Below are 12,554 nucleotides of genomic sequence, written 5' to 3' on the forward strand. Positions count from 1 at the left end.
AATTGTACTGGGCACACGTAACATAAATATTATAACAAGTTAATGGGATAGGGTAGTGTGCAGCCTATTCATAAGGGACACTTTACATATTATACATACTTCATTTGCTCATATTTATCAATAAAACTTTCACTACTACAAATAAAAAATGTTGCTCAAAAAATTAGAAGAGATTAGTAGATGATCAACAGTTTCACAGCTTGCCTTACAAAGGAGGCACATATGAGGTGAAGGGAGAGAGGACTGGGGCAGTGTTGAAATCCTATACCCGATGCAGTTGGTGAATGTAGAGTTCGAATCTAGGCTCTACTCTCTCTATTTCCTCTAGGCTTGGTTATAGCTTTTCTAATTCTTTGAGTTCTGTTTTTCTCCCTGAAACCTCTTCTCCTTGTGTTCTAGGTTCAAGTGAACTACTATCCCAATCCAAGGCGAGTTCCTTTTTGCTCTTTTATAGTTAGGAAGGTGGAAAGCTACAGAGGTTAAGCAGTGAAAAGACTAAGATGATGCTAAATGGAAGTGCTGACCCAGGAAAGGCGGACCATGATGAGTTGGCTAGGAAATTGGGAATAGTGTACTTGAATAGAGATGGGAAAGATAGTAGAGAAGAGGACGATCCCAAAAGAAATGGTAGTAGGAGCCTTGTGACCAAGTCATGGATGGAGAAAATGACGGGAGCAAACAGGGAATTGGAAAGATTACAATGGGGATTTGTAGACCAAGTTGTGGAGTCATCCACAGGTGCAAGAATTAGAACAAGTAAGGGAAAGTGTCTACCAGAGTTTCAATGAAGATCCTAAGCCAGAATGTTAGGCCTTGTTTGGCAACGTTCCCATCTGTTTCTATTCTTGAGGAAATTCCTCTTCTGGAACAGGAATTTTGTTTCTTGCTCTTCAAGAATAACAAAGGTGTTTGGCAATTTGTTCTTTGGGAACAGATTTCTGTTCTATAGAAATAGAAATAACATTGGGATAGCACAAGTATTTCTTAATATTAGTTCTGCAAATCTATCAACATATTTTGCATTGTTGCAAGTCATTAAGCCTAAAATTAACAAAAAACAAGTGCCATTGTGAGTCTCAAGTCACATGAATCATAAGTGTTCATTTTCTAATTATATTTGACTTGAGCTATAAAACAATGAATAATTATGGATATTCAATAGGAACACTGAACTACAAGATCAATTCTAGGGGGAACCTAGGTTGGGAGTTGGGAAAAGAAGTATACGAAAGCTCAGATCTTTAGGAATTTTAGGGTAGACAGAATTTCAGATCGTTAGGAAGTAGTTAGAGTTTCTCTGGCCCTATTGGAGAAGGAGACTCTCTTAGGGCTGAGGTCCTTGCAGCCATGGAAGGGGGTTCAAAGAGCAAGGGAACTAAATACTAGCCGACTGATTTTGGAAGGTGATTCAAACGTGGTGATTAGCTGGTTGAAGAAAGAGGACAATGGCTTGTGGAGTTACAATAATGGAAAGAAAAATTTTTTATGGCTATGTAGGGGCATTGAGATACAATACAACTGGGTGAAAAGGACTGCTAATTCTTTTGCAGATGGGTTCGCCAAGCAACGGGTGTATAGGGAGGCTATTTTTTGGGCTAATTTTTAATCTTATTTCATTGCAATTTGTTGATGGGGAGCTAAGACTTTTTATCTCCCCCTTATTGTACCTAAGTCTTCATAAATCTTAACATAGTTTCTATTATTGATAAAAATAAGGAAGTAGTTAGAGTTACGAAAACCAACATTGTTTCATTTCACGCAACCCAGGTTGGGAGTTGGGAAAAGGAGTAGATGGAAGCTCATATCATTAGGAATTTTAGGGTAGATGGAAGCTCAGATTGTTAGGAAGTTGGGAGAATAAACCATACCCGTGTAAATGATAGTTGTCGGTAAGCAGACGTCAAAGAGTTGTTGCAATGTTCACCTTGAAATAATACTGGTAGGGAGGAAAATCCAATGAGAGGCAAAATAGGGTATCCAATAACAAAGAAAAAATGATGATAAGGAAGACAAGCAAAGCAGAGTTTACTGTTGACAATAAGCAAAAATAGTGCAAAACAAGAGTGTTTACCTTCACCGTTCACTAGTAATGTGTTCTTGGAGAGTGTTGATTTGTCACTCCCAAAGAATGTGTTGTTCTCACGAGGGAATGGCTCATTTCTCTCATTTTTATTTTGCTAAACACGTTTCTGTTCGTGAGAATGCCGGGAATAGGAGAAACACTCATGCGGAATGTTGCCAAACAGGGTCTTAGGGGCTTGGGAAGGGAATTGAAAGAAACCCTTAAGAGGGAAAATCCAGACATAATTATTCTCCAGGAAATCAAGAAAGCATTGGTGGACAGGAAATTATTAAAAGCTATTTGGGGGGTATGGGGAAAAAAGTGGGCAGCTTTGCCAGCCACTATAATAGTGGGAGGAATCTTAATAGATTGGGCCTTGGAGGGAAGAGGTGTTAGGTACATAAGTCTATATTGGAGAATTCTCTATATTAGTTTTGTTTAAAAATATCTCAGATGGATTGACCTAGAATTTAATAGGGGTGTATGGGCCCAATTGCCCTTTTGACAGAGCAAGATTATGGGATGAATTAGACTCCACTCGTGAATTTGAAGACTTCCCTTGGTGTATTGGAGAAGACTTCAATGTTATAATGTACCATCATGAGATCTCTAATAGTTGGTAGATAACTAGAAGCATGAGAGATTTTTCTAGGTTTATTCCAAGGCACAATCTTCAAGACCTTCCCCTCCACAATGGGAAATATACCTGATCTAACTTGCAAGAAAATGTAATTAGTTGTAGTCTTATAGACTTGATAGATTCTTGTTATCTGCAGATTAGGAGGAGCATTTCCCAAGTTTATTCAAGGAAATCAAGCCTAGATGGACTTCAAGTCATTGGTCGATTGATCTACAAATTGAAGTTTTAAGTGGAGGAAAAACCCCTTTCAAGACGGAGAAGGTGTGGACTCTCCATAAGGATTTTAAGACAAACATAGCCAGGTGGTGGGAGGAATGTAAGGTAGAAGGTTGGGTTGGGCTTTGTTTCTTGCAGAAGGTGAAGTATCTAAAAAGAAAGTTAAAAATCTAGGGCAAGGAGGAATTCAAAGCTTTCATTGAAGAAGAAACAAGTTAATTTAGGAATTGGAGGCATTAGATGCTAAGTAGTAGAATGGGAATTTGGATAATGAAGGTAGAAGTAGAAGAGAGGCCCCGAGGAAAGATTGGGAAAAGGTAGTTAGGAGGGAGGAAGTCTATTGGAAGCAGAAGTCTAGGTTAAAGTGGTTGAAGGAGGGACTCAGGGAATGGAAATGCATCTGTAGTGGGTCAAAGGATGTGTGAATTCATTTGCAGACGCAGTGGCCAAACAAGGGGCAAGAAGAAATCATGTGTTTTGGGTTAAAACACCAAATTGACTGAACTGAGCTACATTTACATACATGTTCGAATTATGGGGTAACTGAAATCCAGGATATCAATTTACAAATGACCAACTGTCCTATTTCCTCTGGCCTTCTCACTTTATGATTAAAGATGCTTTTGTTTATCTCAAACGAAATAGCCTAGAGCATTGCTGCCGGGATAGAAGTCTAGACCAACTTCCCTCTTTTTTTTCATTTTACTGATCTTCCAGATACAGAGCATATTCTTAACAGTTTTTGGCATGACCCAACATATCCCCACAACCTTCAAGAAGTGGTTCCACACCCAGGCAGCAATCGGGCAGTGAATACATAGATGGTCGGTAGACTCTTGATGTGTTTCACAAAACAAGAATTATCAGGGATCTGCAAGCCTCTTCTTTCTAGTTTAGTTCTGGAAAGGAATTTATTTAAGGCCATGGTCCAGACAAGGAAATTCACTTTTGAGGGACTAATTGAATTCCGAACCTGTTTAGAAGGAAAATCCCCCACTGCTGAGTCTATAGAACATTGATTTTACTAAGAAACTACCCTCATTGGACCAAGTCCAAATCCACTGGTCATGTTGGTTATAGTCAATGCTCTGAACCTGTAAAGTTTCCAGCAAAATTTTATTAATTCAGAGACAATAATACAAGAGGGTCCCCCCAACATTATCTTTTGGGTCGAAACAACATGGATTTCAAGCCATTACAAATTCTAGAAAATCCCAGAACCCAACCTAGCCCCTAATTGGGTGGTCTGAATCCCCTTGACATCCGAGACCCAAGACAGGAGTTTTCCAAAGACAAAAGTAATAAGATCTTCTGACTCTTTGCATGTGTTATAGAAAATCCTTTTGTTTCACTCTGTCCATATAGAGCTAATAACCACAGCCAGAATGGTCTCCAGATGTTTCTTGCAACCTTTGACAGTCCTTGCACCTCCCAGCTATTCAGCAGCTCCTTCACAGTGCTTGGCACGACCCAACTAATACACAGTGCTGAAAGAAGGTGATTCCATTTTTTTTTTTTTTGAGACAGGGTAGTGGATGAACATATGGCTTCTGTCTTCTTGTTTTTGCCCACATAGCACACAAACTAATTCCTAGATCTGCATTACCTCTTTTTAACAAATGAGTTTTAGTTAAACATCTGTCTAAAGATGCAGTCCAAACTAAAGCATTAACCTTTGAGGGGGCTACAGAATTCCAAACTTCAGCAGCCGAAAAATTCGTTGGACTGAGGTTAGACAAATGCCTAACAAAAGATCTGGTAGAGAATTGGCCATCCGAACTCCAACTCCATACCCAATTATCCTCCACAAGTATATCCAGGGGCTGAAGGGAAATCAGCTCCAAAAGCTCGGTGAAGCTTTGAATCTCCATCTTGAAAATTCCTTCTGAAGGAAGGGCACCAGATCACAGAGCCTTCATTCATTTCATAACACTCCCAAATAAACACATCTTGGGGTTCTGCAATCTGGAAAAGTTGTGGGAATTGATCTGAGAGAGTGGATTTCCCACACCAAGGATCCTTCCAAAAAAGCAATCTATCCCCTTTTCCCCAGCTTGGGTCTCAATCATTTGCTAAAGACATGAAGAATGTCCAGGATTTTTTTTTTCCAAATTGAATAGCCAAGAGAATTGAAAGAAGAGCTAGTGATCCAATCCCCATTGTCAGTATTGTATTTGGCTATCATTAGAGTCCTCCACCATTCTTTTCTTTCCATTCCAATCCTCCATATCCATTTCCCAAGTAGAGCAGTGTTGAAGTTCCTTACTTTTTTGATACCTAATCCTCCTTTATTTTTTGGTAAACACACCTGCTCTCAGCTTACCAAGTGAACTTTCTTCTTATCCTCCCACCCCCTCCACAGAAATTCCCTTTGCAACTTCTCAATTCTTTGGGCTATTTTCCCCGGGATGGGAAAAAGAGAAAGATAAAAGCTGGAAGATTAATCAGAGAACTTTTTAGAAGTGCAATCCAGCCCCTTAATGATAAATACTTAGCCTTCCAGGAAGCCAATTTCTTTTCCAAACGCTCCAGAAGTGGTTCCCATATCAAAGCAGTAGTACATTTAGCTCCTAAGGGGAGATCCAAGTATTTAGTTGGTAAGTACCCCACTTGACAAGTAAGCCTTTATGCTAAATCCTCAAAAATTTCCACATTTCCCACCAGAAACAAACTGCTTTTCTTCCAATTTACCTTCAAACTTGATGCTATTTCAAACCAACTAAGCACCCTGGCCAAAATCTCAATTTGATCCTCCTTTGCTTCTACAAAACATAAGGTGTTGTGGACGCGTTCGTTGGGAAGAAGTATCGCCGCTGGCAGCAGCAATGATGAGGGGCCCCACGTGGGATTATTTAGCCAGCCACAGCTTATCTTATCTTTAGCAGTTTATCTTATCTGTTTCTTACTTTTCTTACTTTATCTATTCCAATAAGGACTAGTAGAAGAGTAGTAGGAGTTTGATTTATCTTAGGAAGCTTATCTGTAAGCAGTCGAATTCAACAAAGAGTCTTCCTACAAGGAGGACTTTTACCTCTTGTAATCTCCAATTTAAGGAGCTACGATTAAAGAATAAAACATCCAAAAATTCCAGTCAAGGAGAAGAGTAAGGGAGAGTTAGGGTGATCTCTTAGACAAGTCATCCCTTAGGTCTCCACGATAGGGTCTACACGAAAAGGGAGGGGCAAGGGGGAACTAGAGGTTCTCCCCGTGGACCGACCCATGACAAGATCCTACACCCGGGCCCATAACATAAGGTATAATCTGCAAATTGTAAAACTTGCACCCTTTCCCCACCTGGAGTCACCTCAAACCATTTCCATAGTTTCTCATCCCCTACTGACTTGATGAAAATAGTGGAAATTTCCATTACACATGAATAATAGGGGGGAGAGGGTCTCCTTGCCAAAGTCCCTTCGAGCTTTTGAAAAACCCATTGATTGTCCATTAACCAGAAGAGAAAATTTAGAATAGGTAATACAGACTTTTATCCAATTCCTCAATTTCTGACCAAAATTCTCCTCTTTAGAACAAAGTCCAAACATCTCCAATTAACACTGTTATAGGCTTTTTCCAAATCCAACTTATAAATCACACCCGAAGATACTTTGGCTAGGATTTTGTAGAAACTACTCACATCAGCAGGGACCTTTTTAATTCTCTCCGTTGATACTTTGGCTAGGATTTTGTAGAAACTACTCAACAAACTTATTGGCCTGAAATCCTTAATATTAGTTGCTCCTTCAATCTCCAGAGCCAAGGAGATGAATGTTTCATTCATATTTCAAACTCCTTTCCAGAGATGCATTCCTATGAAAATCTTGGAAAATCTGCATCACATCATCCTTTATCACATGCCAACAGCTTCTATAGAATAGATTGGTGAACCTGTCTAGACCTGGGGATTTCGCTATCTCCAAGTTTTTTTTTTTTTACTTGCCAGATTTCCTCTTCCAAGAAAGTAGCCTCTAACAAACTCTTTTGCACTTCAAACACTTTTTTTTTTTAATTTAATCCCATAGGCAACAATCTTCTTTTGCACTATTCTTTAAACAAACCTGAGAAGAAATCTATTACCAATTTCTTTAACCCTGGCCCAGTTTCTTCACTTACCCCCTCAAACTCTAGCCTTTCAGTTATGTTTATTATAGATCTTGCCTTTGCCATCTTATGAAAAAAACTTGAATTTTTATCCCCAACCTTAAGCCATTTCACCTTTGCCCTTTGCCTCCACTTCAACTCATCTCTATAGGCCAATTTATCCAAAAGTAATTTAGCGTCTTACCTCTTAATATTTTCTACCTGAGAGATGGGACCCTTCTCTTCAGCTGAATCAATTTCTTTAACAACCTCTAGACAACTTTTCTTTTCTGCCTCTGATTTTTTCCACCTCTCTTCCTTCCAGGTTTTTATTGCCACTTTTAAAGCTCCCAATTTCTTGGCTAAGACATAAGAACTTGTTCCCTCTACTTGAGTATCCATCCAAGTAGTTTTTTACTTTTTAGGAAGGGGAAAAAGTCTTCTTCCTCAAACCAGGCATGTTCCAACTTAAATGGAGATTTTCTATGACCAAACACACCATACCGGAGCTGAATAGGTGAGTGATTTGATAGCGGTCTAGGCAAAACCTCTTGGATTAAATTTTGGAACAAAGATTCCCACTCTGTATTTACAAAAAATCCGTCCAACTTAACCAATGTTGGAGATTCTTAATTGTTCGTCTAAGTGAACAAAGCCCCAGACAATGGTAGATCCAATAGATCGTGTTGGTTGACAAAATTAGCAAACCACTTCATCTATCTTACCCCTCTTTCGCCCCCATTTCTCTCCTCTAAAAATCTGGTGACATTAAAGTCACCTCCCAGCACCCAGGGTGGGGCAGAAGAACCTCTTGGCCAACCAGATCCTCCCAAAGTCTACTTCTCTCCGCTTCTTTTGAGGGTCCACAAACATTAATGAACAAGCCCCTTACCCCTCCGTCCATTTCTAACACCACCGGCACTAAAAAAGCCCCAACATGATAATCAACCAACTTGCACCTTGATCGATCCCACATTGTTATTAGGGCCCCCATAGTTCCTCTTGCCTATTTTCTTAACCATCTAACTTCCCCTTGGCCCCAAATACTTCTAATTATTGCTGCCTCCACCACTTCCAACTTCGATTCTTGAAGGAACACCACATCTAAATTCCACCTTTTCATCAAATTACACACTACCATTCTTCTTCTCCCTAATCCCAAGTCCCTCACATTCCAAGACAAAATTTTAAATTCAATAATCTAATAACACAATGAACTCCCTAAACCCCTTCCCTTCCCTTTCCTCCTAACCTTTTTCCCCCCTCCCCTTACCACGCCCTCCCCTTTGCCTGCCCTATTACTTAAACCCCAAGACAAACAAAATATTTCCTTGTTTTTCTTCATTGAACTTCCTCATTTTTTTGCATTCATTCTTCCTCTCTCAAACAGAACTTTCTTCTCTATCTCCTCCAAAAATTTAATGGTTTCTTCTTCCATTCTTTCTATCGAAATTCCTAGAAATTTTCCCAGCCCTAGCAATTTTGAATTTACCCATGAAGAGGTTGGTCTCGCCTCCTTTCTACCCTTTACTCCTTCCTCGCCTTTTGAATTCCCTTCATCCACCTCCTTTCCCACCCCTCTTTTGTCCCTTCCTTCCCCTTTGAGCATTACATACCTATTTACTGGAGTCTTCAGCCAGAGGTAGCATCTCCCTTTTTTTTATTATCGCCAATGGGGGGATTTCCTCTAGTTTAGACTCTTCTGAGGATAGATCTTTCTCTGTTTCCACCACTCATCCCTGTCCCTCTCCCGAAGGTTGCCTAGGCGTTGAACACTCAACTATACTGGTAGGATGGACATCTGCGTGAAGATGTTTGTTTCCCTACGAACTTGGCTCCCCCTCTTTCTTGAGCTCCATTTGACCTTTCTCCCTTTTGGGAGTCAAGGTTTTTAAAACTGAACTGAACAACGAACCAGTCAGGGGTCTGCTTCCCGGGTCAAATGGTTCGATTGTTTGAACTAAACAGGCGACCCGTTCTGACAAAAAAATAAAAAAGTTTTAAAAATTAAAAAATGGGCCAAACCGTTGAACGGTTCGAGCACCTGGGTCAGCGGTTCGTTGATCAAATCAATTATTTTTGGTGTAATAACGGTTCTGGGGTAAAACGGAACCAGTCACCTAACCGTTCCTGGTTTTTTCGGTCCATCCGCCTTGTCCGGTTCAGTTTTGAAAACCATGTTGAGAGTAGTTGCCTTCATCCTACTTGTCCCTTCTGAATCCCGATCCCTCGAACCCCTTCTCATAAAAAGTCCTATATGAGATCGGGTAGGCGTAGGTTGTTTGTGATTTCCTACCGGGTAGCCCCACTGACCTGCACCGCTATTCCCAATGCTCTCCATCGGGTTAATTTCCTCGGACCCACCATCATGACCCTACCTAAGTCCTCTCCCCACCATCCTTCAACTTTATATAGGCATTGAAGTTATTAAAACTGGTCTTGCCATGTCAACATAACTTTCTTTTGAGAGAAGTTATTTATCTATTTTCTCCATTTTTTGTATTTTTTGAATTTTCTTTTGTTTTACAAATACAAAACAGTAATCATTCCTTATCTTGATTAGATGAAACAATGAATGAGATGCACTTTCCCAAAACCTAAATAATCTCTTATCCTAAAATTTCTCCTCAACTACCTCCCCCACTTTCTCCAAAATTATCACTAATTCTTATTTATATCCAAAATTATATATAATTTAATATAGAGTTTCTCTCCTGAATTATCTCTAATTCCTATTTATCCTCTCCCCTACCTTTTATCTATATCTATCTAAATAATGTTTGGATTAAAAAATATAAGAATTATTTAAATATTCTAACAAAATCATACAAAAATTTAAGATATTTATTAAAAATACAAAATAATTTTGTATTTTTACAAAATATATCATGAAATTACGTACTAACAATTTAAATAATATTTTTCTGGATTACAATTTAAATGTTTTTCAAATATTTATTAATATGTAATAGCTTTAAATAAATGAAATTGAAATAACAAAAAATTTTAAATATTTTATAGATTGTTTAAATATTTATCATAATTAGATTATAATAGTTAAAATAACAGAATTATGTAATAAATTTAAATAATTTCTTCTAAGTAGAAAAGTAATTCTAACATAATATTGAAAATACTAATAATTTAATATATTACAAAGTTAATATGAAATTATGTAATAATAGTATAAATTATAATTTTATGGATAATTAAATTCAATAAATAATTAATATTTTAAAATTTAAATATTTTACATATTATTTAAGTATTTAAATAACTAAATATTTTAAATAACAAAATATTTAACATAACTAGATTTTAAATAGTTAAAATGGAGAAATTATGTAATAAGTTTTAAAAAATAAAAAAGTGGAAAAGTAATTATAACATAATATTTAAAATAATAATAATTTAATATTTTACATAATATTGTAAATAACTAATTTCACTTATATCAAGTAATAGTTCGAGAAAACAAGTTTCAAAAACATTAATATTTATTAATAAAAAATTTAAACTCTTAATCTATATTTGTTATATAATTACATATACTAAAATTAATATTTATTGCATTTCAGTAATTATTTTTTGTTTTTTGTGATAAATGTATTTTCAATGATTATGTATTAATTTATTTTGTTTTGTTATTTAACAGAAAACTTTAAATAATTATTGGAGATTAAACTACTATTATTGATTTTTAAATTTAATTTATTTTACTTGTTGTATTTATTAAATTTTTGTTATAACTTATTGATTAATTAATGTTTATTAGAAATTAATCTATTATTTGAGATCATACTATTTATTGACTAAGTTAATATATTTTTAGTACTTATTTTTTTTTGTAATTATCGTATTTTTTTCATTATCAATATATTTTCAATAATTGTGTGTTTTCGCTATAAATTTTGAATAATTATTGGAGATTAAACTACTGTAATTTTTTTGAGATAAAACTACTAATTTAGTTAAAATTATGAGTGTTCGTGAGTTGGTTCAGACTAGCCGTAAGTTAAAGCCAACTGATCTTTTATGAAAACCAACCCACTCAAATTGTATCGGTTTTTGGGTCAATTTTCACAAAAGGTAAATCGGTTCAAAAGATTTAAACTTAAAAATTAAATTTAATTTTAAAAATTACAATGCAATTGTAGGTACATGGTGGTCACTTAAATCATCAAAACAGAGGAGGTGTCAAACTAATATTATCGAATGCCTGTAATGAGTCCATAACTCATCACACATCTGTGATGAATTCATAGCCGAAATAGATTGTGATAAATTTTGGACCCATGCAAACTTGTGACGAGTTTAAATCCATCGTAGAACCGTGATAGGCTTCGAACCCACGAGGACTTGCAATGAGTTTAAAGTCATCAAATAATCGTGATGAGCACATACTCACTATAGATCAGAAACAAATAATAGAAACACGTGTGTCGTTAAATAACACACGTGATGGGACACCTTGTGAGCATAATGAGAGTGTGCAAGCTAAATAGTAACATCACCCATGCCATGTATTTTTAAAAGGGTCATGAAAGGAAGTAGCATATGTGTATTATGAGAATTCTTAGACAAAAGGAAAGTTCGTTCTTGAAATATCTTATAATACATGTGGCGAAATCCTTACAGTGTTCCCTAACAACTGACGCCAAATCCAAGATTCTCTTTCCTAATGGGAACCAAACACTTTTAGCTCATTCATTTCGGGACCTTGGGATCTCTCTTTATAAATAGGGGTCCAATTCATAACGAGATAATAGTTCTATCACCTCATTTGCCCTAACCTTTAACCACCTCCTACATTCACCTTTCTTTTATCCTTTAAGGAGACTCCCGAACATAAACTAACCACTTCACTCACGACAATTATTAGAAAATAAATTAAAAAATTAGATTTATGAAATGAAACATTTTAGACTAATATATATGGGAATTTTCTCACATTTTTATATTAAAATTTATATTTAAAATATAAAAATATTAATATATATCCATAGTTAGATAGTTTGAATTTGGTCGGTTTACAAATGGCCAAAGTGAAACTGATCCAAGTTGGTCAAATTGAGAGTTTTTTAAACCAAAATTGATATAAAATACTAGAAAACCGACCAACTAGGGTCGAGTTGATCAAGTTGGTCGGTTTCATAAGTTTGATGAATAAACCTAACTAAAATTAATTATTATTATTTTTGTATTATAAAAAAGTTATTAAAAGTAGTATATAAAATATGAATAATTATTAATTATTTAAAAAATTGAAAATATAAAACAATTATATACCCTTATGTGTTTATATTATGGTCATTTACTAGAACACACCTTGTAGTTTTACATATTTACTTAAACCTACTTATAGTTTTATTTTACTAAAATATTCCATATATATTATAATTTATTTACTTAATCAACCTTTCATTAAGGAGTGTTTATTTTACCATTAAGCCCATGATTTTTTATTCTAAAAAATACCCTTAACATTTTTTATATGAAAAACAAAAATGGCCAAATATAACCAATGGAGTCAAAATGGTATTTTTATTAAAAGCAAAA

Source organism: Nelumbo lutea, chromosome 7 (genome assembly GCF_056320005.1).
Source record: "Nelumbo lutea isolate HS-2025 chromosome 7, American lotus-T2T, whole genome shotgun sequence".
NCBI classification, from domain to species: Eukaryota; Viridiplantae; Streptophyta; class Magnoliopsida; order Proteales; family Nelumbonaceae; genus Nelumbo; species Nelumbo lutea.